Source organism: Lactuca virosa, chromosome 1, assembly GCF_052849685.1.
Source record: "Lactuca virosa cultivar CGN04683 chromosome 1, Lactuca_virosa_CGN04683_v6, whole genome shotgun sequence".
Classification (NCBI taxonomy): Eukaryota; Viridiplantae; Streptophyta; class Magnoliopsida; order Asterales; family Asteraceae; genus Lactuca; species Lactuca virosa.
Genome location: NC_136426.1, coordinates 262,902,230 through 262,917,951, shown reverse-complemented (window position 1 = coordinate 262,917,951; position 15,722 = coordinate 262,902,230). Strand labels below are relative to the sequence as shown.

The 15,722-nt window shown below is 47.4% G+C and overlaps 45 non-coding genes across 45 annotated transcripts; all 45 read right to left on the bottom strand.

Annotated features, from left to right (window-relative positions):
• Positions 1–95: 95 nt before the first annotated feature.
• LOC145146130 (5S ribosomal RNA) lies at positions 96–214 on the bottom strand. Its single transcript, XR_013727080.1, has one exon. It is a non-coding gene; the product is annotated as a 5S ribosomal RNA (ribosomal RNA).
• A 229-nt stretch (positions 215–443) lies between these two features.
• LOC145153047 (5S ribosomal RNA) lies at positions 444–562 on the bottom strand. Its single transcript, XR_013733576.1, has one exon. It is a non-coding gene; the product is annotated as a 5S ribosomal RNA (ribosomal RNA).
• A 228-nt stretch (positions 563–790) lies between these two features.
• Positions 791–909, bottom strand: LOC145137438 (5S ribosomal RNA). Its single transcript, XR_013721065.1, has one exon. It is a non-coding gene; the product is annotated as a 5S ribosomal RNA (ribosomal RNA).
• Positions 910–1,138: 229 nt separating this feature from the next.
• LOC145143878 (5S ribosomal RNA) lies at positions 1,139–1,257 on the bottom strand. The gene has a single exon (XR_013724908.1). It is a non-coding gene; the product is annotated as a 5S ribosomal RNA (ribosomal RNA).
• A 229-nt stretch (positions 1,258–1,486) lies between these two features.
• Positions 1,487–1,605, bottom strand: LOC145143877 (5S ribosomal RNA). Its single transcript, XR_013724907.1, has one exon. It is a non-coding gene; the product is annotated as a 5S ribosomal RNA (ribosomal RNA).
• Positions 1,606–1,837: 232 nt separating this feature from the next.
• On the bottom strand, positions 1,838–1,956 carry LOC145147770 (5S ribosomal RNA). Its single transcript, XR_013728662.1, has one exon. It is a non-coding gene; the product is annotated as a 5S ribosomal RNA (ribosomal RNA).
• Positions 1,957–2,183: 227 nt separating this feature from the next.
• LOC145156072 (5S ribosomal RNA) lies at positions 2,184–2,302 on the bottom strand. Its single transcript, XR_013736496.1, has one exon. It is a non-coding gene; the product is annotated as a 5S ribosomal RNA (ribosomal RNA).
• Positions 2,303–2,531: 229 nt separating this feature from the next.
• LOC145143876 (5S ribosomal RNA) lies at positions 2,532–2,650 on the bottom strand. The gene has a single exon (XR_013724906.1). It is a non-coding gene; the product is annotated as a 5S ribosomal RNA (ribosomal RNA).
• Positions 2,651–2,880: 230 nt separating this feature from the next.
• Positions 2,881–2,999, bottom strand: LOC145146244 (5S ribosomal RNA). Its single transcript, XR_013727191.1, has one exon. It is a non-coding gene; the product is annotated as a 5S ribosomal RNA (ribosomal RNA).
• Positions 3,000–3,228: 229 nt separating this feature from the next.
• Positions 3,229–3,347, bottom strand: LOC145146129 (5S ribosomal RNA). The gene has a single exon (XR_013727079.1). It is a non-coding gene; the product is annotated as a 5S ribosomal RNA (ribosomal RNA).
• Positions 3,348–3,575: 228 nt separating this feature from the next.
• Positions 3,576–3,694, bottom strand: LOC145143556 (5S ribosomal RNA). Its single transcript, XR_013724587.1, has one exon. It is a non-coding gene; the product is annotated as a 5S ribosomal RNA (ribosomal RNA).
• A 229-nt stretch (positions 3,695–3,923) lies between these two features.
• Positions 3,924–4,042, bottom strand: LOC145148992 (5S ribosomal RNA). Its single transcript, XR_013729852.1, has one exon. It is a non-coding gene; the product is annotated as a 5S ribosomal RNA (ribosomal RNA).
• A 228-nt stretch (positions 4,043–4,270) lies between these two features.
• LOC145148182 (5S ribosomal RNA) lies at positions 4,271–4,389 on the bottom strand. Its single transcript, XR_013729080.1, has one exon. It is a non-coding gene; the product is annotated as a 5S ribosomal RNA (ribosomal RNA).
• Positions 4,390–4,613: 224 nt separating this feature from the next.
• On the bottom strand, positions 4,614–4,732 carry LOC145146233 (5S ribosomal RNA). The gene has a single exon (XR_013727177.1). It is a non-coding gene; the product is annotated as a 5S ribosomal RNA (ribosomal RNA).
• A 231-nt stretch (positions 4,733–4,963) lies between these two features.
• Positions 4,964–5,082, bottom strand: LOC145146221 (5S ribosomal RNA). Its single transcript, XR_013727165.1, has one exon. It is a non-coding gene; the product is annotated as a 5S ribosomal RNA (ribosomal RNA).
• Positions 5,083–5,313: 231 nt separating this feature from the next.
• Positions 5,314–5,432, bottom strand: LOC145143874 (5S ribosomal RNA). The gene has a single exon (XR_013724904.1). It is a non-coding gene; the product is annotated as a 5S ribosomal RNA (ribosomal RNA).
• Positions 5,433–5,661: 229 nt separating this feature from the next.
• Positions 5,662–5,780, bottom strand: LOC145153045 (5S ribosomal RNA). Its single transcript, XR_013733573.1, has one exon. It is a non-coding gene; the product is annotated as a 5S ribosomal RNA (ribosomal RNA).
• A 230-nt stretch (positions 5,781–6,010) lies between these two features.
• Positions 6,011–6,129, bottom strand: LOC145143873 (5S ribosomal RNA). The gene has a single exon (XR_013724903.1). It is a non-coding gene; the product is annotated as a 5S ribosomal RNA (ribosomal RNA).
• A 229-nt stretch (positions 6,130–6,358) lies between these two features.
• On the bottom strand, positions 6,359–6,477 carry LOC145153044 (5S ribosomal RNA). The gene has a single exon (XR_013733572.1). It is a non-coding gene; the product is annotated as a 5S ribosomal RNA (ribosomal RNA).
• Positions 6,478–6,703: 226 nt separating this feature from the next.
• LOC145146210 (5S ribosomal RNA) lies at positions 6,704–6,822 on the bottom strand. The gene has a single exon (XR_013727154.1). It is a non-coding gene; the product is annotated as a 5S ribosomal RNA (ribosomal RNA).
• Positions 6,823–7,053: 231 nt separating this feature from the next.
• LOC145146196 (5S ribosomal RNA) lies at positions 7,054–7,172 on the bottom strand. The gene has a single exon (XR_013727142.1). It is a non-coding gene; the product is annotated as a 5S ribosomal RNA (ribosomal RNA).
• Positions 7,173–7,401: 229 nt separating this feature from the next.
• On the bottom strand, positions 7,402–7,520 carry LOC145143872 (5S ribosomal RNA). Its single transcript, XR_013724902.1, has one exon. It is a non-coding gene; the product is annotated as a 5S ribosomal RNA (ribosomal RNA).
• A 230-nt stretch (positions 7,521–7,750) lies between these two features.
• On the bottom strand, positions 7,751–7,869 carry LOC145143871 (5S ribosomal RNA). The gene has a single exon (XR_013724901.1). It is a non-coding gene; the product is annotated as a 5S ribosomal RNA (ribosomal RNA).
• Positions 7,870–8,098: 229 nt separating this feature from the next.
• On the bottom strand, positions 8,099–8,217 carry LOC145138858 (5S ribosomal RNA). Its single transcript, XR_013721765.1, has one exon. It is a non-coding gene; the product is annotated as a 5S ribosomal RNA (ribosomal RNA).
• Positions 8,218–8,443: 226 nt separating this feature from the next.
• LOC145146184 (5S ribosomal RNA) lies at positions 8,444–8,562 on the bottom strand. The gene has a single exon (XR_013727131.1). It is a non-coding gene; the product is annotated as a 5S ribosomal RNA (ribosomal RNA).
• A 230-nt stretch (positions 8,563–8,792) lies between these two features.
• Positions 8,793–8,911, bottom strand: LOC145155314 (5S ribosomal RNA). Its single transcript, XR_013735761.1, has one exon. It is a non-coding gene; the product is annotated as a 5S ribosomal RNA (ribosomal RNA).
• Positions 8,912–9,140: 229 nt separating this feature from the next.
• LOC145144186 (5S ribosomal RNA) lies at positions 9,141–9,259 on the bottom strand. The gene has a single exon (XR_013725202.1). It is a non-coding gene; the product is annotated as a 5S ribosomal RNA (ribosomal RNA).
• Positions 9,260–9,488: 229 nt separating this feature from the next.
• On the bottom strand, positions 9,489–9,607 carry LOC145153043 (5S ribosomal RNA). The gene has a single exon (XR_013733571.1). It is a non-coding gene; the product is annotated as a 5S ribosomal RNA (ribosomal RNA).
• A 226-nt stretch (positions 9,608–9,833) lies between these two features.
• On the bottom strand, positions 9,834–9,952 carry LOC145146172 (5S ribosomal RNA). The gene has a single exon (XR_013727120.1). It is a non-coding gene; the product is annotated as a 5S ribosomal RNA (ribosomal RNA).
• Positions 9,953–10,182: 230 nt separating this feature from the next.
• Positions 10,183–10,301, bottom strand: LOC145155312 (5S ribosomal RNA). Its single transcript, XR_013735759.1, has one exon. It is a non-coding gene; the product is annotated as a 5S ribosomal RNA (ribosomal RNA).
• Positions 10,302–10,530: 229 nt separating this feature from the next.
• LOC145144185 (5S ribosomal RNA) lies at positions 10,531–10,649 on the bottom strand. The gene has a single exon (XR_013725201.1). It is a non-coding gene; the product is annotated as a 5S ribosomal RNA (ribosomal RNA).
• Positions 10,650–10,877: 228 nt separating this feature from the next.
• On the bottom strand, positions 10,878–10,996 carry LOC145153042 (5S ribosomal RNA). The gene has a single exon (XR_013733570.1). It is a non-coding gene; the product is annotated as a 5S ribosomal RNA (ribosomal RNA).
• Positions 10,997–11,222: 226 nt separating this feature from the next.
• Positions 11,223–11,341, bottom strand: LOC145146161 (5S ribosomal RNA). Its single transcript, XR_013727109.1, has one exon. It is a non-coding gene; the product is annotated as a 5S ribosomal RNA (ribosomal RNA).
• A 230-nt stretch (positions 11,342–11,571) lies between these two features.
• On the bottom strand, positions 11,572–11,690 carry LOC145154772 (5S ribosomal RNA). Its single transcript, XR_013735231.1, has one exon. It is a non-coding gene; the product is annotated as a 5S ribosomal RNA (ribosomal RNA).
• A 230-nt stretch (positions 11,691–11,920) lies between these two features.
• Positions 11,921–12,039, bottom strand: LOC145144184 (5S ribosomal RNA). The gene has a single exon (XR_013725200.1). It is a non-coding gene; the product is annotated as a 5S ribosomal RNA (ribosomal RNA).
• Positions 12,040–12,268: 229 nt separating this feature from the next.
• LOC145153040 (5S ribosomal RNA) lies at positions 12,269–12,387 on the bottom strand. The gene has a single exon (XR_013733569.1). It is a non-coding gene; the product is annotated as a 5S ribosomal RNA (ribosomal RNA).
• Positions 12,388–12,614: 227 nt separating this feature from the next.
• On the bottom strand, positions 12,615–12,733 carry LOC145155210 (5S ribosomal RNA). The gene has a single exon (XR_013735662.1). It is a non-coding gene; the product is annotated as a 5S ribosomal RNA (ribosomal RNA).
• Positions 12,734–12,962: 229 nt separating this feature from the next.
• On the bottom strand, positions 12,963–13,081 carry LOC145146149 (5S ribosomal RNA). The gene has a single exon (XR_013727098.1). It is a non-coding gene; the product is annotated as a 5S ribosomal RNA (ribosomal RNA).
• Positions 13,082–13,311: 230 nt separating this feature from the next.
• LOC145154771 (5S ribosomal RNA) lies at positions 13,312–13,430 on the bottom strand. Its single transcript, XR_013735230.1, has one exon. It is a non-coding gene; the product is annotated as a 5S ribosomal RNA (ribosomal RNA).
• A 231-nt stretch (positions 13,431–13,661) lies between these two features.
• LOC145144183 (5S ribosomal RNA) lies at positions 13,662–13,780 on the bottom strand. Its single transcript, XR_013725199.1, has one exon. It is a non-coding gene; the product is annotated as a 5S ribosomal RNA (ribosomal RNA).
• Positions 13,781–14,009: 229 nt separating this feature from the next.
• LOC145153039 (5S ribosomal RNA) lies at positions 14,010–14,128 on the bottom strand. Its single transcript, XR_013733568.1, has one exon. It is a non-coding gene; the product is annotated as a 5S ribosomal RNA (ribosomal RNA).
• Positions 14,129–14,355: 227 nt separating this feature from the next.
• LOC145155209 (5S ribosomal RNA) lies at positions 14,356–14,474 on the bottom strand. Its single transcript, XR_013735661.1, has one exon. It is a non-coding gene; the product is annotated as a 5S ribosomal RNA (ribosomal RNA).
• Positions 14,475–14,703: 229 nt separating this feature from the next.
• LOC145155150 (5S ribosomal RNA) lies at positions 14,704–14,822 on the bottom strand. The gene has a single exon (XR_013735605.1). It is a non-coding gene; the product is annotated as a 5S ribosomal RNA (ribosomal RNA).
• A 230-nt stretch (positions 14,823–15,052) lies between these two features.
• On the bottom strand, positions 15,053–15,171 carry LOC145145356 (5S ribosomal RNA). The gene has a single exon (XR_013726333.1). It is a non-coding gene; the product is annotated as a 5S ribosomal RNA (ribosomal RNA).
• Positions 15,172–15,401: 230 nt separating this feature from the next.
• On the bottom strand, positions 15,402–15,520 carry LOC145138190 (5S ribosomal RNA). The gene has a single exon (XR_013721377.1). It is a non-coding gene; the product is annotated as a 5S ribosomal RNA (ribosomal RNA).
• Between the last annotated feature and the right edge of the window lie 202 nt (positions 15,521–15,722).

Genomic DNA, 15,722 nt, shown 5'->3' with positions numbered 1-15,722 from the left:
GAGGCCACCCGAGCATAGAAATAGCAAGAAAGAAAAAAAAACAAAAAAAAACCGCACGTAAAATCTAAAAAAACGCAAACGGACAACGAAAAAGGGGGGTGCAACACGAGGACTTCCCAGGGGGTCACCCATCCTAGTACTACTCTCGCCCAAGCACGCTTCACTGCGGAGTTCTGATGGGATTCGGTGCATTAGTGCTGGTATGATCGCACCCAAAATACTATCCATGCTTATTGCTTGTATGTCTTAAAAGACGCAGAAACTCCTTTGTTTTCGTACGCGAGGCGTGGGACCCACGTGACCGATCAGCTCCGTTCCAAAAATACGAAGACCATCAACCATGAAGCGGAGGCCACCCGAGCATAGAAATAGCAAGAAAGAAAAAAAAAACAAAAAAAAACCGCACGTAAAATCTAAAAAAACGCAAACGGACAACGAAAAAGGGGGTGCAACACGAGGACTTCCCATGGGGTCACCCATCCTAGTACTACTCTCGCCCAAGCACGCTTAACTGCGGAGTTCTGATGGGATCCGGTGCATTAGTGCTGGTATGATCGCACCCGAAATACTATCCATGCTTATTGCTTGTATGTCTTAAAAGACGCAGAACCTCCTTTGTTTTCGTACGCGAGGCGTGGGACCCACGTGACCGATCGGCTCCGTTCCAAAAATACGAAGACCATGAACCATGAAACGGAGGCCACCCGAGCATAGAAATAGCAAGAAAGAAAAAAAAACAAAAAAAACCGCACGTAAAATCTAAAAAAACGCAAACGGACAACGAAAAAGGGGGGTGCAACACGAGGACTTCCCAGGGGGTCACCCATCCTAGTACTACTTTCGCCCAAGCACGCTTAACTGCGGAGTTCTGATGGGATCCGGTGCATTAGTGCTGGTATGATCGCACCCGAAATACTATCCATGCTTATTGCTTGTATGTCTTAAAAGACGCAGAACCTCCTTTGTTTTCGTACGCGAGGCGTGGGACCCACGTGACCGATCGGCTCCGTTCCAAAAATACGAAGACGATGAACCATGAAACGGAGGCCACCCGAGCATAGAAATAGCAAGAAAGAAAAAAAAACAAAAAAAAACCGCACGTAAAATCTAAAAAAACGCAAACGGACAACGAAAAAGGGGGGTGCAACACGAGGACTTCCCAGGGGGTCACCCATCCTAGTACTACTCTCGCCCAAGCACGCTTAACTGCGGAGTTCTGATGGGATTCGGTGCATTAGTGCTGGTATGATCGCACCCAAAATACTATCCATGCTTATTGCTTGTATGTCTTAAAAGACGCAGAAACTCCTTTGTTTTCGTACGCGAGGCGTGGGACCCACGTGACCGATCAGCTCCGTTCCAAAAATACGAAGACCATCAACCATGAAGCGGAGGCCACCTGAGCATAGAAATAGCAAGAAAGAAAAAAAAACAAAAAAAAACCGCACGTAAAATCTAAAAAAACGCAAACGGACAACGAAAAAGGGGGGTGCAACACGAGGACTTCCCAGGGGGTCACCCATCCTAGTACTACTCTCGCCCAAGCACGCTTAACTGCGGAGTTCTGATGGGATTCGGTGCATTAGTGCTGGTATGATCGCACCCAAAATACTATCCATGCTTATTGCTTGTATGTCTTAAAAGACGCAGAACCTCCTTTGTTTTCGTACGCGAGGCGTGGGACCCACGTGACCGATCGGTTCCGTTCCAAAAATACGAAGACCATGAACCATGAAACGGAGGCCACCCGAGCATAGAAATAGCAAGAAAGAAAAAAAAAACAAAAAAAAAAACCGCACGTAAAATCTAAAAAAACGCAAACGGACAACGAAAAAGGGGGGTGCAACACGAAGACTTCCCAGGGGGTCACCCATCCTAGTACTACTCTCGCCCAAGCACGCTTAACTGCGGAGTTCTGATGGGATCCGGTGCATTAGTGCATGTATGATCGCACCCGAAATACTATCCATGCTTATTGCTTGTATGTCTAAAAAGACGGAGAACCTCCTTTGTTTTCGTACGCGAGGCGTGGGACCCACGTGACCGATCGGCACCGTTCCAAAAATACGAAGACCATGAACCATGAAACGGAGGCCACCCGAGCATAGAAATAGCAAGAAAAAAAAAACAAAAAAAAAACCGCACGTAAAATCTAAAAAAACGCAAACGGACAACGAAAAAAATGGGTGCAACACGAGGACTTCCCAGGGGGTCACCCATCCTAGTACTACTCTCGCCCAAGCACGCTTAACTGCGGAGTTCTGATGGGATCCAGTGCATTAGTGCTGGTATGATCGCACCCGAAATACTATCCATGCTTATTGCTTGTATGTCTTAAAAGACGCAGAACCTCCTTTGTTTTCGTACGCGAGGCGTGGGACCCACGTGACCGATCGGCTCCGTTCCAAAAATACGAAGACCATGAACCATGAAACGGAGGCCACCCGAGCATAGAAATAGCAAGAAAGAAAAAAAAACAAAAAAAAACCGCACGTAAAATCTAAAAAAACGCAAACGGACAACGAAAAAGGGGGGTGCAACACGAGGACTTCCCAGGGGGTCACCCATCCTAGTACTACTCTCGCCCAAGCACGCTTAACTGCGGAGTTCTGATGGGATTCGGTGCATTAGTGCTGGTATGATCGCACCCGAAATACTATCCATGCTTATTGCTTGTATGTCTTAAAAGACGCAGAACCTCCTTTGTTTTCGTACGCGAGGCGTGGGACCCACGTGACCGATCGGTTCCGTTCCAAAAATACGAAGACCATGAACCATGAAACGGAGGCCACCCGAGCATAGAAATAGCAAGAAAGAAAAAAAAACAAAAAAAAAACCGCACGTAAAATCTAAAAAAACGCAAACGGACAACGAAAAAGGGGGGTGCAACACGAGGACTTCCCAGGGGGTCACCCATCCTAGTACTACTCTCGCCCAAGCACGCTTAACTGCGGAGTTCTGATGGGATCCGGTGCATTAGTGCTGGTATGATCGCACCCGAAATACTATCCATGCTTATTGCTTGTATGTCGTAAAAGACGCAGAACCTCCTTTGTTTTCGTACGCGAGGCGTGGGACCCACGTGACCGATCGGCTCCGTTCCAAAAACACGAAGACCATGAACCATGAAACGGAGGCCACCCGAGCATAGAAATAGCAAGAAAGAAAAAAAAACAAAAAAAAACCGAACGTAAAATCTAAAAAAACGCAAACGGACAACGAAAAAGGGGGGTGCAACACGAGGACTTCCCAGGGGGTCACCCATCCTAGTACTACTCTCGCCCAAGCACGCTTCACTGCGGAGTTCTGATGGGATTCGGTGCATTAGTGCTGGTATGATCGCACCCAAAATACTATCCATGCTTATTGCTTGTATGTCTTAAAAGACGCAGAAACTCCTTTGTTTTCGTACGCGAGGCGTGGGACCCACGTGACCGATCAGCTCCGTTCCAAAAATACGAAGACCATCAACCATGAAGCGGAGGCCACCCGAGCATAGAAATAGCAAGAAAGAAAAAAAAAACAAAAAAAACCGCACGTAAAATCTAAAAAAACGCAAACGGACAACGAAAAAGGGGGTGCAACACGAGGACTTCCCATGGGGTCACCCATCCTAGTACTACTCTAGCCCAAGCACGCTTAACTGCGGAGTTCTGATGGGATCCGGTGCATTAGTGCTGGTATGATCGCACCCGAAATACTATCCATGCTTATTGCTTGTATGTCTTAAAAGACGCAGAACCTCCTTTGTTTTCGTACGCGAGGCGTGGGACCCACGTGACCGATCGGCTCCGTTCCAAAAATACGAAGACCATGAACCATGAAACGGAGGCCACCTGAGCATAGAAATAGCAAGAAAGAAAAAAAAACAAAAAAAAACCGCACGTAAAATCTAAAAAAACGCAAACGGACAACGAAAAAGGGGGGTGCAACACGAGGACTTCTCAGGGGGTCACCCATCCTAGTGCTACTCTCGCCCAAGCACGCTTAACTGCGGAGTTCTGATGGGATTCGGTGCATTAGTGCTGGTATGATCGCACCCAAAATACTATCCATGCTTATTGCTTGTATGTCTTAAAAGACGCAGAACCTCCTTTGTTTTCGTACGCGAGGCGTGGGACCCACGTGACCGATCGGTTCCGTTCCAAAAATACGAAGACCATGAACCATGAAACGGAGGCCACCCGAGCATAGAAATAGCAAGAAAGAAAAAAAAACAAAAAAAAACCGCACGTAAAATCTAAAAAAACGCAAACGGACAACGAAAAAGGGGGTGCAACACGAGGACTTCCCATGGGGTCACCAATCCTAGTACTACTCTCGCCCAAGCACGCTTAACTGCGAAGTTCTGATGGGATCCGGTGCATTAGTGCTGGTATGATCGCACCCGAAATACTGTCCATGCTTATTGCTTGTATGTCTTAAAAGACACAGAACCTCCTTTGTTTTCGTACGCGAGGCGTGGGACCCACGTGACCGATCGGCTCCGTTCCAAAAATACGAAGACCATGAACCATGAAACGGAGGCCACCCGAGCATAGAAATAGCAAGAAAAAAAACAAAAAAAAACCGCACGTAAAATCTAAAAAAACGCAAACGGACAACGAAAAAGGGGGGTGCAACACGAGGACTTCCCAGGGGGTCACCCATCCTAGTACTACTCTCGCCCAAGCACGCTTAACTGCGGAGTTCTGATGGGATCCGGTGCATTAGTGCTGGTATGATCGCACCCGAAATACTATCCATGCTTATTGCTTGTATGTCTTAAAAGACGGAGAACCTCCTTTGTTTTCGTACGCGAGGCGTGGGACCCACGTGACCGATCGGCTCCGTTCCAAAAATACGAAGACCATGAACCATGAAACGGAGGCCACCCGAGCATAGAAATAGCAAGAAAGAAAAAAAAAACAAAAAAAAAACCGCACGTAAAATCTAAAAAAACGCAAACGGACAACGAAAAAGGGGGGTGCAACACGAGGACTTCCCAGGGGGTCACCCATCCTAGTACTACTCTCGCCCAAGCACGCTTAACTGCGGAGTTCTGATGGGATCCGGTGCATTAGTGCTGGTATGATCGCACCCGAAATACTATCCATGCTTATTGCTTGTATGTCTTAAAAGATGCAGAACCTCCTTTGTTTTCGTACGCGAGGCGTGGGACCCACGTGACCGATCGGCTCCGTTCCAAAAATACGAAGACCATGAACCATGAAACGGAGGCCACCCGAGCATAGAAATAGCAAGAAAGAAAAAAAAAAACAAAAAAAAACCGCACGTAAAATCTAAAAAAACGCAAACGGACAACGAAAAAGGGGGGTGCAACACGAGGACTTCCCAGGGGGTCACCCATCCTAGTACTACTCTCGCCCAAGCACGCTTAACTGCGGAGTTCTGATGGGATTCGGTGCATTAGTGCTGGTATGATCGCACCCAAAATACTATCCATGCTTATTGCTTGTATGTCTTAAAAGACGCAGAAACTCCTTTGTTTTCGTACGCGAGGCGTGGGACCCACGTGACCGATCAGCTCCGTTCCAAAAATACGAAGACCATCAACCATGAAGCGGAGGCCACCCGAGCATAGAAATAGCAAGAAAGAAAAAAAAAACAAAAAAAAACCGCACGTAAAATCTAAAAAAACGCAAACGGACAACGAAAAAGGGGGTGCAACACGAGGACTTCCCATGGGGTCACCCATCCTAGTACTACTCTCGCCCAAGCACGCTTAACTGCGGAGTTCTGATGGGATCCGGTGCATTAGTGCTGGTATGATCGCACCCGAAATACTATCCATGCTTATTGCTTGTATGTCTTAAAAGACGCAGAACCTCCTTTGTTTTCGTACGCGAGGCGTGGGACCCACGTGACCGATCGGCTCCGTTCCAAAAATACGAAGACCATGAACCATGAAACGGAGGCCACCCGAGCATAGAAATAGCAAGAAAGAAAAAAAAACAAAAAAAAAACCGCACGTAAAATCTAAAAAAACGCAAACGGACAACGAAAAAGGGGGGTGCAACACGAGGACTTCCCAGGGGGTCACCCATCCTAGTACTACTCTCGCCCAAGCACGCTTAACTGCGGAGTTCTGATGGGATTCGGTGCATTAGTGCTGGTATGATCGCACCCAAAATACTATCCATGCTTATTGCTTGTATGTCTTAAAAGACGCAGAAACTCCTTTGTTTTCGTACGCGAGGCGTGGGACCCACGTGACCGATCAGCTCCGTTCCAAAAATACGAAGACCATCAACCATGAAGCGGAGGCCACCCGAGCATAGAAATAGCAAGAAAGAAAAAAAAAACAAAAAAAAACCGCACGTAAAATCTAAAAAAACGCAAACGGACAACGAAAAAGGGGGTGCAACACGAGGACTTCCCATGGGGTCACCCATCCTAGTACTACTCTCGCCCAAGCACGCTTAACTGCGGAGTTCTGATGGGATCCGGTGCATTAGTGCTGGTATGATCGCACCCGAAATACTGTCCATGCTTATTGCTTGTATGTCTTAAAAGACACAGAACCTCCTTTGTTTTCGTACGCGAGGCGTGGGACCCACGTGACCGATCGGCTCCGTTCCAAAAATACGAAGACCATGAACCATGAAACGGAGGCCACCCGAGCATAGAAATAGCAAGAAAAAAAAAACAAAAAAAAACCGCACGTAAAATCTAAAAAAATGCAAACGGACAACGAAAAAGGGGGGTGCAACACGAGGACTTCCCAGGGGGTCACCCATCCTAGTACTACTCTCGCCCAAGCACGCTTAACTGCGGAGTTCTGATGGGATCCGGTGCATTAGTGCTGGTATGATCGCACCCGAAATACTATCCATGCTTATTGCTTGTATGTCTTAAAAGACGCAGAACCTCCTTTGTTTTCGTACGCGAGGTGTGGGACCCACGTGACCGATCGGCTCCGTTCCAAAAATACGAAGACCATGAACCATGAAACGGAGGCCACCCGAGCATAGAAATAGCAAGAAAGAAAAAAAAAACAAAAAAAAAACCGCACGTAAAATCTAAAAAAACTCAAACGGACAACGAAAAAGGGGGGTGCAACACGAGGACTTCCCAGGGGGTCACCCATCCTAGTACTACTCTCGCCCAAGCACGCTTAACTGCGGAGTTCTGATGGGATCCGGTGCATTAGTGCTGGTATGATCGCACCCGAAATACTATCCATGCTTATTGCTTGTATGTCTTAAAAGACGCAGAACCTCCTTTGTTTTCGTACGCGAGGCGTGGGACCCACGTGACCGATCGCCTCCGTTCCAAAAATACGAAGACCATGAACCATGAAACGGAGGCCACCCGAGCATAGAAATAGCAAGAAAGAAAAAAAAACAAAAAAAAACCGCACGTAAAATCTAAAAAAACGCAAACGGACAACGAAAAAGGGGGGTGCAACACGAGGACTTCCCAGGGGGTCACCCATCCTAGTACTACTCTCGCCCAAGCACGCTTAACTGCGGAGTTCTGATGGGATTCGGTGCATTAGTGCTGGTATGATCGCACCCAAAATACTATCCATGCTTATTGCTTGTATGTCTTAAAAGACGCAGAAACTCCTTTGTTTTCGTACGCGAGGCGTGGGACCCACGTGACCGATCAGCTCCGTTCCAAAAATACGAAGACCATCAACCATGAAGCGGAGGCCACCCGAGCATAGAAATAGCAAGAAAGAAAAAAAAAACAAAAAAAAACCGCACGTAAAATCTAAAAAAACGCAAACGGACAACGAAAAAGGGGGGTGCAACACGAGGACTTCCCAGGGGGTCACCCATCCTAGTACTACTCTCGCCCAAGCACGCTTAACTGCGGAGTTCTGATGGGATTCGGTGCATTAGTGCTGGTATGATCGCACCCAAAATACTATCCATGCTTATTGCTTGTATGTATTAAAAGACGCAGAAACTCCTTTGTTTTCGTACGCGAGGCGTGGGACCCACGTGACCGATCAGCTCCGTTCCAAAACTACGAAGACCATCAACCATGAAGCGGAGGCCACCCGAGCATAGAAATAGCAAGAAAGAAAAAAAAAACAAAAAAAAACCGCACGTAAAATCTAAAAAAACGCAAACGGACAACGAAAAAGGGGGTGCAACACGAGGACTTCCCATGGGGTCACCCATCCTAGTACTACTCTCGCCCAAGCACGCTTAACTGCGAAGTTCTGATGGGATCCGGTGCATTAGTGCTGGTATGATCGCACCCGAAATACTGTCCATGCTTATTGCTTGTATGTCTTAAAAGACACAGAACCTCCTTTGTTTTCGTACGCGAGGCGTGGGACCCACGTGACCGATCGGCTCCGTTCCAAAAATACGAAGACCATGAACCATGAAACGGAGGCCACCCGAGCATAGAAATAGCAAGAAAAAAAAAACAAAAAAAAACCGCACGTAAAATCTAAAAAAACGCAAACGGACAACGAAAAAGGGGGGTGCAACACGAGGACTTCCCAGGGGGTCACCCATCCTAGTACTACTCTCGCCCAAGCACGCTTAACTGCGGAGTTCTGATGGGATCCGGTGCATTAGTGCTGGTATGATCGCACCCGAAATACTATCCATGCTTATTGCTTGTATGTCTTAAAAGACGCAGAACCTCCTTTGTTTTCGTACGCGAGGCGTGGGACCCACGTGACCGATCGGCTCCGTTCCAAAAATACGAAGACCATGAACCATGAAACGGAGGCCACCCGAGCATAGAAATAGCAAGAAAGAAAAAAAAACAAAAAAAAAACCGCACGTAAAATCTAAAAAAACGCAAACGGACAACGAAAAAGGGGGGTGCAACACGAGGACTTCCCAGGGGGTCACCCATCCTAGTACCACTCTCGCCCAAGCACGCTTAACTGCGGAGTTCTGATGGGATCCGGTGCATTAGTGCTGGTATGATCGCACCCGAAATACTATCCATGCTTATTGCTTGTATGTCTTAAAAGACGCAGAACCTCCTTTGTTTTCGTACGCGAGGCGTGGGACCCACGTGACCGATCGGCTCCGTTCCAAAAATACGTAGACCATGAACCATGAAACGGAGGCCACCCGAGCATAGAAATAGCAAGAAAGAAAAAAAAACAAAAAAAAACCGCACGTAAAATCTAAAAAAACGCAAACGGACAACGAAAAAGGGGGGTGCAACACGAGGACTTCCCAGGGGGTCACCCATCCTAGTACTACTCTCGCCCAAGCACGCTTAACTGCGGAGTTCTGATGGGATCCGGTGCATTAGTGCTGGTATGATCTCACCCAAAATACTATCCATGCTTATTGCTTGTATGTCTTAAAAGACGCAGAAACTCCTTTGTTTTCGTACGCGAGGCGTGGGACCCACGTGACCGATCAGCTCCGTTCCAAAAATACGAAGACCATCAACCATGAAGCGGAGGCCACCCGAGCATAGAAATAGCAAGAAAGAAAAAAAAAACAAAAAAAAACCGCACGTAAAATCTAAAAAAACGCAAACGGACAACGAAAAAGGGGGTGCAACACGAGGACTTCCCATGGGGTCACCCATCCTAGTACTACTCTCGCCCAAGCACGCTTAACTGCGGAGTTCTGATGGGATCCGGTGCATTAGTGCTGGTATGATCGCACCCGAAATACTGTCCATGCTTATTGCTTGTATGTCTTAAAAGACACAGAACCTCCTTTGTTTTCGTACGCGAGGCGTGGGACCCACGTGACCGATCGGCTCCGTTCCAAAAATACGAAGACCATGAACCATGAAACGGAGGCCACCCGAGCATAGAAATAGCAAGAAAAAAAAAACAAAAAAAAACCGCACGTAAAATCTAAAAAAACGCAAACGGACAACGAAAAAGGGGGGTGCAACACGAGGACTTCCCAGGGGGTCACCCATCCTAGTACTACTCTCGCCCAAGCACGCTTAACTGCGGAGTTCTGATGGGATCCGGTGCATTAGTGCTGGTATGATCGCACCCGAAATACTATCCATGCTTATTGCTTGTATGTCTTAAAAGACGCAGAACCTCCTTTGTTTTCGTACGCGAGGCGTGGGACCCACGTGACCGATCGGCTCCGTTCCAAAAATACGAAGACCATGAACCATGAAACGGAGGCCACCCGAGCATAGAAATAGCAAGAAAGAAAAAAAAACAAAAAAAAAACCGCACGTAAAATCTAAAAAAACGCAAACGGACAACGAAAAAGGGGGGTGCAACACGAGGACTTCCCAGGGGGTCACCCATCCTAGTACCACTCTCGCCCAAGCACGCTTAACTGCGGAGTTCTGATGGGATCCGGTGCATTAGTGCTGGTATGATCGCACCCGAAATACTATCCATGCTTATTGCTTGTATGTCTTAAAAGACGCAGAACCTCCTTTGTTTTCGTACGCGAGGCGTGGGACCCACGTGACCGATCGGCTCCGTTCCAAAAATACGTAGACCATGAACCATGAAACGGAGGCCACCCGAGCATAGAAATAGCAAGAAAGAAAAAAAAACAAAAAAAAACCGCACGTAAAATCTAAAAAAACGCAAACGGACAACGAAAAAGGGGGGTGCAACACGAGGACTTCCCAGGGGGTCACCCATCCTAGTACTACTCTCGCCCAAGCACGCTTAACTGCGGAGTTCTGATGGGATCCGGTGCATTAGTGCTGGTATGATCTCACCCAAAATACTATCCATGCTTATTGCTTGTATGTCTTAAAAGACGCAGAAACTCCTTTGTTTTCGTACGCGAGGCGTGGGACCCACGTGACCGATCAGCTCCGTTCCAAAAATACGAAGACCATCAACCATGAAGCGGAGGCCACCCGAGCATAGAAATAGCAAGAAAGAAAAAAAAACAAAAAAAAACCGCACGTAAAATCTAAAAAAACGCAAACGGACAACGAAAAAGGGGGTGCAACACGAGGACTTCCCATGGGGTCACCCATCCTAGTACTACTCTCGCCCAAGCACGCTTAACTGCGGAGTTCTGATGGGATCCGGTGCATTAGTGCTGGTATGATCGCACCCGAAATACTGTCCATGCTTATTGCTTGTATGTCTTAAAAGACACAGAACCTCCTTTGTTTTCGTACGCGAGGCGTGGGACCCACGTGACCGATCGGCTCCGTTCCAAAAATACGAAGACCATGAACCATGAAACGGAGGCCACCCGAGCATAGAAATAGCAAGAAAAAAAAAACAAAAAAAAACCGCACGTAAAATCTAAAAAAACGCAAACGGACAACGAAAAAGGGGGGTGCAACACGAGGACTTCCCAGGGGGTCACCCATCCTAGTACTACTCTCGCCCAAGCACGCTTAACTGCGGAGTTCTGATGGGATCCGGTGCATTAGTGCTGGTATGATCGCACCCGAAATACTATCCATGCTTATTGCTTGTATGTCTTAAAAGACGCAGAACCTCCTTTGTTTTCGTACGCGAGGCGTGGGACCCACGTGACCGATCGGCTCCGTTCCAAAAATACGAAGACCATGAACCATGAAACGGAGGCCACCCGAGCATAGAAATAGCAAGAAAGAAAAAAAAACAAAAAAAAAACCGCACGTAAAATCTAAAAAAACGCAAACGGACAACGAAAAAGGGGGGTGCAACACGAGGACTTCGCAGGGGGTCACCCATCCTAGTACTACTCTCGCCCAAGCACGCTTAACTGCGGAGTTCTGATGGGATCCGGTGCATTAGTGCTGGTATGATCGCACCCGAAATACTATCCATGCTTATTGCTTTTATGTCTTAAAAGACGCAGAACCTCCTTTGTTTTCGTACGCGAGGCGTGGGACCCACGTGACCGATCGGCTCCGTTCCAAAAATACGTAGACCATGAACCATGAAACGGAGGCCACCCGAGCATAGAAATAGCAAGAAAGAAAAAAAAACAAAAAAAAAACCGCACGTAAAATCTAAAAAAACGCAAACGGACAACGAAAAAGGGGGGTGCAACACGAGGACTTCCCAGGGGGTCACCCATCCTAGTACTACTCTCGCCCAAGCACGCTTAACTGCGGAGTTCTGATGGGATCCGGTGCATTAGTGCTGGTATGATCTCACCCAAAATACTATCCATGCTTATTGCTTGTATGTCTTAAAAGACGCAGAAACTCCTTTGTTTTCGTACGCGAGGCGTGGGACCCACGTGACCGATCAGCTCCGTTCCAAAAATACGAAGACCATCAACCATGAAGCGGAGGCCACCCGAGCATAGAAATAGCAAGAAAGAAAAAAAAACAAAAAAAAACCGCACGTAAAATCTAAAAAAACGCAAACGGACAACGAAAAAGGGGGGTGCAACACGAGGACTTCCCATGGGGTCACCCATCCTAGTACTACTCTCGCCCAAGCACGCTTAACTGCGGAGTTCTGATGGGATCCGGTGCATTAGTGCTGGTATGATCGCACCCGAAATACTGTCCATGCTTATTGCTTGTATGTCTTAAAAGACACAGAACCTCCTTTGTTTTCGTACGCGAGGCGTGGGACCCACGTGACCGATCGGCTCCGTTCCAAAAATACGAAGACCATGAACCATGAAACGGAGGCCACCCGAGCATAGAAATAGCAAGAAAAAAAAAACAAAAAAAAACCGCACGTAAAATCTAAAAAAACGCAAACGGACAACGAAAAAGTGGGGGTGCAACACGAGGACTTCCCAGGGGGTCACCCATCCTAGTACTACTCTCGCCCAAACACGCTTAACTGCGGAGTTCTGATGGGATCCGGTGCATTAGTGCTGGTATGATCGCACCCGAAATACTATCCATGCTTATTGCTTTTATGTCTTAAAAGACGCAGAACCTCCTTTGTTTTCGTACGCGAGGCGTGGAACCCACGTGACCGATCGGCTCCGTTCCAAAAATACGAAAACCATCAACCATGAAGAGGAGGCCACCCGAGCATAGAAATAGCAAGAAAGAAAAAAAAACAAAAAAAAACCGCACGTAAAATCTAAAAAAACGCAAACGGACAACGAAAAAGGGGGGTGCAACACGAGGACTTCCCAGGGGGTCACCCATCCTAGTACTACTCTCGCCCAAGCACGCTTAACTGCGGAGTTCTGATGGGATCCGGTGCATTAGTGCTGGTATGATCGCACCCGAAATACTATCCATGCTTATTGCTTGTATGTCTTAAAAGACGCAGAACCTCCTTTGTTTTCGTACGCGAGGCGTGGGACCCACGTGACCGATCGGCTCCGTTCCAAAAATACGAAGACCATGAACCATGAAACGGAGGCCACCCGAGCATAGAAATAGCAAGAAAGAAAAAAAAACAAAAAAAAAACCGCACGTAAAATCTAAAAAAACGCAAACGGACAACGAAAAAGGGGGGTGCAACACGAGGACTTCGCAGGGGGTCACCCATCCTAGTACTACTCTCGCCCAAGCACGCTTAACTGCGGAGTTCTGATGGGATCCGGTGCATTAGTGCTGGTATGATCGCACCCGAAATACTATCCATGCTTATTGCTTTTATGTCTTAAAAGACGCAGAACCTCCTTTGTTTTCGTACGCGAGGCGTGGGACCCACGTGACCGATCGGCTCCGTTCCAAAAATACGTAGACCATGAACCATGAAACGGAGGCCACCCGAGCATAGAAATAGCAAGAAAGAAAAAAAAACAAAAAAAAAAACCGCACGTAAAATCTAAAAAAACGCAAACGGACAACGAAAAAGGGGGGTGCAACACGAGGACTTCCCAGGGGGTCACCCATCCTAGTACTACTCTCGCCCAAGCACGCTTAACTGCGGAGTTCTGATGGGATCCGGTGCATTAGTGCTGGTATGATCTCACCCAAAATACTATCCATGCTTATTGCTTGTATGTCTTAAAAGACGCAGAAACTCCTTTGTTTTCGTACGCGAGGCGTGGGACCCACGTGACCGATCAGCTCCGTTCCAAAAATACGAAGACCATCAACCATGAAGCGGAGGCCACCCGAGCATAGAAATAGCAAGAAAGAAAAAAAAACAAAAAAAAACCGCACGTAAAATCTAAAAAAACGCAAACGGACAACGAAAAAGGGGGGTGCAACACGAGGACTTCCCATGGGGTCACCCATCCTAGTACTACTCTCGCCCAAGCACGCTTAACTGCGGAGTTCTGATGGGATCCGGTGCATTAGTGCTGGTATGATCGCACCCGAAATACTGTCCATGCTTATTGCTTGTATGTCTTAAAAGACACAGAACCTCCTTTGTTTTCGTACGCGAGGCGTGGGACCCACGTGACCGATCGGCTCCGTTCCAAAAATACGAAGACCATGAACCATGAAACGGAGGCCACCCGAGCATAGAAATAGCAAGAAAAAAAAAACAAAAAAAAACCGCACGTAAAATCTAAAAAAACGCAAACGGACAACGAAAAAGTGGGGGTGCAACACGAGGACTTCCCAGGGGGTCACCCATCCTAGTACTACTCTCGCCCAAACACGCTTAACTGCGGAGTTCTGATGGGATCCGGTGCATTAGTGCTGGTATGATCGCACCCGAAATACTATCCATGCTTATTGCTTTTATGTCTTAAAAGACGCAGAACCTCCTTTGTTTTCGTACGCGAGGCGTGGAACCCACGTGACCGATCGGCTCCGTTCCAAAAATACGAAAACCATCAACCATGAAGAGGAGGCCACCCGAGCATAGAAATAGCAAGAAAGAAAAAAAAACAAAAAAAAACCGCACGTAAAATCTAAAAAAACGCAAACGGACAACGAAAAAGGGGGGTGCAACACGAGGACTTCCCAGGGGGTCACCCATCCTAGTACTACTCTCGCCCAAGCACGCTTAACTGCGGAGTTCTGATGGGATCCGGTGCATTAGTGCTGGTATGATCGCAACCGAAATACTATCCATGCTTATTGCTTGTATGTCTTAAAAGACGCAGAACCTCCTTTGTTTTCGTACGCGAGACGTGGGACCCACGTGACCGATCGGCTCCGTTCCAAAAATACGAAGACCATGAACCATGAAACGGAGGCCACCCGAGCATAGAAATAGCAAGAAAGAAAAAAAAACAAAAAAAAAACCGCACGTAAAATCTAAAAAAACGCAAACGGACAACGAAAAAGGGGGGTGCAACACGAGGACTTCCCATGGGGTCACCCATCCTAGTACTACTCTCGCCCAAGCACGCTTAACTGCGGAGTTCTGATGGGATCCGGTGCATTAGTGGTGGTATGATCGCACCCGAAATACTGTCCATGCTTATTGCTTGTATGTCTTAAAAGACACAGAACCTCCTTTGTTTTCGTACGCGAGGCGTGGGACCCACGTGACCGATCGGCTCCGTTCCAAAAATACGAAAACCATCAACCATGAAGCGGAGGCCACCCGAGCATAGAAATAGCAAGAAAGAAAAAAAAACAAAAAAAAACCGCACGTAAAATCTAAAAAAACGCAAACGGACAACGAAAAAGGGGGGGTGCAACACGAGGACTTCCCAGGGGGTCACCCATCCTAGTACTACTCTCGCCCAAGCACGCTTAACTGCGGAGTTCTGATAGGATCCGGTGCATTAGTGCTGGTATGATCGCACCCGAAATACTATCCATGCTTATTGCTTGTATGTCTTAAAGGACGCAGAACCTCCTTTGTTTTCGTACGCGAGGCGTGGGACCCACGTGACCGATCGGCTCCGTTCCAAAAATACGAAGACCATGAACCATGAAACGGAGGCCACCCGAGCATAGAAATAGCAAGAAAGAAAAAAAAACAAAAAAAAAACCGCACGTAAAATCTA